This window comes from Gossypium hirsutum, chromosome D04 (assembly GCF_007990345.1).
Source record: "Gossypium hirsutum isolate 1008001.06 chromosome D04, Gossypium_hirsutum_v2.1, whole genome shotgun sequence".
NCBI classification, from domain to species: domain Eukaryota; kingdom Viridiplantae; phylum Streptophyta; class Magnoliopsida; order Malvales; family Malvaceae; genus Gossypium; species Gossypium hirsutum.
Window position 1 is genome coordinate 25,746,974 of NC_053440.1, and position 6,000 is coordinate 25,752,973.

Consider the following 6,000-nt stretch of genomic DNA (forward strand, 5'->3'; position numbering starts at 1 on the left):
ATATAATAGCCTATATAATACTTTTACCTATAATCCTCCAGACAACTTTCAAATATATAAACATAAAAACTTAACATATTACTCAAAATCTGAATTCAAGAAATAAAAATGGTGAAGATAACCATATCAGTTATCCCAGAATTGTATGCTGTCCTTTTTCTTTAGAAACAGCCTGCAGGTGAATGATCTATTTGTATAGCTAGTTTTCTGGGCCAAAAAGTCCAACTAATAGATATTTTATTATATATTTATGTGATGGAAAGTTCTGTGCAGATGCAAAGGCAGCTTCACTAATATATTAATGTTAATTTGGGATCAGTACCTTAATTATTTGTCAAAGTTATCAAGTTGTTAACACTTTTACCAATGTAATTAAGCCAAGTTTTATATGTACATATATATTGGCAAATTGTGGAGATAACTTGGAACACTTTAAAAGCAATTATTTAAACAGATTCCAGTCAGGTCATCCAATCCACCAATTATTAAATATATCATTTTTGTCCTGGAAAGTGCAGTAGCTTCATGGGGTTTTTATCCTACTCATGAAAACTATGTTTTCCATCTACTCTCTCTCAAACTGATTGCATAGATATTTTTATTACATTTGCAGAAGTATTAAGTGTAGGATAAGCCTATATATCTCACTTGAATTTATAATTTTTTTCATAATAAATTTAATTTGGATGTTCATAGACATGAAAAGGCTTGAAAAGGAATTGAGATATTTGATGAATCTGATATGATCGAAGGCACATGGACATGGCCATGGCGTGATGCTTGTAACATATGATAACAACTGACATAATCCCTCTCTATATCATATTTAATAGACAAAGTCATGAGATGTTCTTTGTACACTTTCTCTGTCTCAAGGAATTTAATCAAATGGCAGCCAACAAAATCTAGATGAGTGAAAACCTAAATGAAAATTGAATGATTAATCTTAGAATGAGGCTATGGTAACTTCTGATTTGAAAATTCGGATTCATTGGAGACTGAGCCCAATAAGAAGTAACTATGAATATATGTCGGACTTTTAATAGCAGCAGATAAAGCAAAGAAAAGAGGCAAGCATGCTTTTTGCACACATTTGTTTTTAGAACTGTAAAAAAGACAAAAGGCATAGTATCAATGGTGGCTTCTTTTTTATCTATTAATGGTGTGTGTTTCCTTATTCCAATAACTTTGTTTATTTTGTGCTTTTACATGTAAAATACAAGCGGAGGAATTTTGTGCTATTATATGGTAAAATACAAGGGAAGGAAAAGGGATTTAGTTATAGTTTTAAATTATGGTTGAGGATTTTAATACAGCTACGGATTTAATAGTATAAAAGGAATAAAATGTCCATGTAAAGTTATAATTTCATTTGGCTTTATTCATTATTTTTGTGTAAATTATTATCCAATACAACTTTAATCACAATTTATAAATATATTAGTGACAATTTATGAATTGATTATACATATTTGAATGATGATTGTTAATGCATTAAAAAGAATCCCAGTCCAACTTAATCTAATTTTTTTGGTCTCTTAATTCCTATAACACAGAAAAGTAAAAGCTTAGTACATGTTGAGATTTTATTCTTTGTTAGGATTAAGTTATCACTAGAAGTCATTAATTCATAAAGCCGTGTCCTTGGATTTTGCTGCTTTAATTTTTCAAAAGACAAATATTCCTCCACTCTCTCATCCGTCGGTTAAGAACCGGATTTAGTCCAATCGTCAATTTTAAGAAAGAAAGAAAAGGAAAATATAAATTCAACACTTTTTTTTTAAATTACATAAATGTTAGTATGATGCGAATAGTAGACCGAACCTATAAGATTAATTTGGTGAAAGATGAGCAAATTGATATGCAGTCAAAACAGAAGCAATCATGGTACTAACAAGTGGTTATGTAGATGATGGGATTCTAATTAAGCTGGAAAAGAAAGTTGGGTTGGCATTACGAGGGATAACTATGATTCTTTCACGTGGGGCTGTGGGAATTGGAGGTGAATGATGAATTGAGGGAGAAAATTAGAGCAGCTAGAGGGGTCATGCTTTGGTGAATGGTTTGTAGATATGGTGTCATGGGCCAAAATTAACTTGTGCCTATACACACCTTGGTTTGGTGCGAAGGCTCAAGTGAGAGGGTGGCAGAGACTATGGGGAGAAACTGAGATAATATAAGATGGGCTTGTCTTTTCGAGAGCCCTAGGGTAAGAATGGTATGCTAAATGGACAAATAGGGTTTAAAAGGGACCAGATGAATAATCGTTCCAAGTAGTTCTAGTGGAGAGTCTTATGGAATAGTATGTAAGCCACAATACAATTAATTATGATGTGACCTTAGCTCGGGAAATTACTACCGAATCCATTGAGCCGAATTTGATAGTCGTGCTTCGAACCGTTCAATAGGCATCACTTGCAATTTATTGCAAGCTGAATTTGTTTCTTTAAATTAAACTTACCTTAGTTTAATAAATGAGTTACTGATTAATTAATTCAACTCATCTTAAGTTTTAATAAATGAGTTAGTTATTGATCTTTATTAAATAAGATGCTTCTTAATTGATCTAGTTCCTAGGATTATTTATTGATGCATAAATTAAGTTCTTTTAATTATGCTTCTTTAATTAAACTAGTTGCTGGAATAATTATTACATATGTGTTTTAGTTCATTTATTTAAGTAAGTTTAATGTGTGTTATGATTAATAAGTGTTTTCATGTGTTTAATAAACTCACTTTAATGTGTTTATTGCAGGTGACTTTTCAGCTCATAGTGGTTACAATTCAAGGCTGTTTTACATTGAATTAAGTGGCTGTTCAAGTTATTTTTAGTTACAATTAAAGGGGTTGTTATAAAGAAAGCTTAAACATCATTAAAGGAGTTTTTAAAGAGCATTTTATGCCCTTTAAAATTCGGCAGCAACCCTTCTTCTTCCAGCAGTTTTTTTTTTGGAGCTTTCAAGAAAATTTAATCAAGCCTTAAAATGTCATTAAGGAGCTGTTAAAAGATGGTGTTTATTCAGCTGGCCAAGGACAACTCAAAAGTCATTTTTAAGCCATTAAAGACATTCAAATCAGCTGAATTGAAGTGATTTTATGGAAGGAGTTATTTGGTTCAAGTATAAGAAAAGACATGAGTTTTTATGGCACAATAAGTTGGATGTTCTTGACCATTCCGTTACCTTGTTCTAGCATTATAAATAGTTGTAATCAGCCTTAAGAAAAAGGACTTTTGCTTAATATAGATGAAATATTTGAAGTGAGCTATCCAATTCTCTTTGTTCTTACGGAATTGATTTGACTTATCAAGCATAGCTTGTGGCGTCTATCTTTTCTTTGTTTGCTGAACTTATCACCTTTGGTGTGGCGTTCAATATACCTTTGGTTCCTATCATAGTTGATAGTGGGTCAAGGTTCCTTACTGTTTCTTTAAACCGACAAAACACCTAAGAACCATTTTGAGACTCAAGTCAACAATTCATTATTGTTGGTTCATTCTTGGTCTTAGCCAATTAATTTGTTATTGTTTCTTATCTATTTTGTTTATTATCTTTGTTTGAAGCCATTATCTCTATTTTGTTTCTTTAAAACCGAAACGAATCTATTCTACTCAATTCATGATCGGGCATCACTAACGACTCGAATCAATCACGAAACGAGTTCGTATCAAATTACAAGGAGAATTTGGAGGCTTTTAATGTGTATGCCCAAATTTTAAATGAGTTTGGGGCATCTAGGGAAAACGATGAAGAAAGTAACCAGCGAAACAGTGAATCATATTGATGGTTTGGACATTTGAACAGAGAAAAAGGTGCATTCTGTAATCGATATAGAAGACAGTATTTGGCAACATTACCCAAGAAACAAGTGGCAAAAGTAAGATGAAGCAATGGAGGACTGAATCCAAATTGAAAGTTGTTTATTACAAGATTGCAAATGAGTACGTATTCAAGAGTATAAATATGGTTCAATTGTAACGATTCGATTTTTAGTGGTGTTAGAAAATATGATTTTGGAACGATGTTTCCGTAAAACAAGCCCATAAATGTTAAATAGAGATATTTACGGAATTAGTGTATAAATGAATTGAAATTTAGATAAGTAATTTAGCCGAAATTATAGTTAATTATGATCCAGGGACTAAATTGTAAAAGTTTACTCGTTATAGATTTTTTAATTACTTAAAAACTTGAGGACCTAGATAGCAATTTCTCAAAGGGCTTAAATTGTTATAAAACCATTGGTTTTCATCTTATAAGTGGATGATGATGACATATCCACTAAGTTAATAATAGGTTGATTAACATTATTAAACTAGATTAATTTAAGTTAAATTAGATTAATTAAGTTAAATTAAACTATAAATAATAAAGAAAGTGGGAAAAAGATGATAATCATCATCATCTTCACCAATTCACCGTAGAAAGAAAGAAAGAAAAAAAACCATTTTAAATCTTTCACATTCGGCCATTAAATTGCTAAGAAATTCAAGTCATTTTATTGTAATTTATATAGATTTGAGGTCATGATAGTTTGATTTAGCTAGCCCATGTACCAATTTGTACAACTATTAAAGTTTTTTTTGTAACAGCCCGATTTTGGGCCTAGTCGGAACAGTGGTTTCGGGACAACTAATCTGACGAGGAAAAATTTAATATTCTTATATTTTTATGATATAAAGATGTACAGAATGATTTCGTGAAAATTTCGTTCGAAAATTTTGACGTTTGGGCACTCAATTTAGTCGAAAGGACTAAATTGTAAAAAAGTACAAAACTTGAGTTCTAGAAGCTAGAGGTGTCTAATTGCTATGAAATTTTAAATTGGAGGTCCTTAAAAGGTAATTAGACCAATGGTCAATTTTTTGGACAAAAATGGATATGAAATAGGTGAAATAGAATATTTTTAAGTTAAGGGCATTTTAGTAATTTAGTGATTAAATGAATTAAAAAGCCAAATTAAAAGCCAATTTTTGCTCATCTTCAACCCCTTGCCCGAATTTCACATGAGGAAGACATAGGTTGGGTTTTTCAAGCTTCCAAGCTCGATTGTAAGTCTGTTTTATCCCCGTTTTTAATGTTCTTTACATTGTTGAGATCCTCGTAGCTCGGTTTAGCTATTTCTACAATTACTTTGAGCTAGGGTTTGTGTTTAAAAATTTACCCATGGATGACTTGCATGTGTTTTGATGTTTTATGGTAAAATATGAAAGTTTAAAGTGTAATAAACAACTTTTACTAAGTAATTTTTAGTGAAATCGCAAAAAAGGACTCATTTGTAAAAGGTGTAAAATGTGTAAAAAATAAAAAATGTGATTTAATGAATATTTTGGGCTGCTATAAGAGGGGATATGAATCGGATAGGCTTGAGTAATGAGAAAAATAATTACTTTTCATTTACGAGCCTAGGGGCAAAATTGTAAATATGTTAAAAGTTAGGGACAAAAATGTAATTTTTTCCATAAGGTGTTTTTGGGCTGAATTGAAAATGTGTGTATTAAATGGGTTAAATATGTTATTATAGATCAAGAAAGACGGGGAATTGACCTTGACCGGAGAAAAGGCAATGTTGTAGACTAAGACGCAAACATTTGATATTTTGGACCGAGGTAAGTTAGTATGTAAATAATGCATCATTTTTACTTACGCTTTCATATTTTAATATATTTTGTGAAATGTGGCTGAATATTTGATGTATTTGACCAAATATCGACAAGTGAGAAATTTCCCGGTTGAGCCTTAAGAATAGAATAGGATACAAGTGACATGTCACTAGGAACCTATATGAAAACTATGTGAAATTATGACTAAGTGAATCTAGGTGCTAGTCTTATAAGTTCTACCAGTGGCTGGGTAATCTGGCATGTGTTGTGGATACCTAACAGATTGTGTGAGCAGCACTGAGTAGTTACGAATGACCGACAGCTTGTGTGAGCAGACCCGCGAATGTGAATAGCTCGGGAACAAGCCTATGTGTGATAAGTGATGTGAAGTAGCTTTG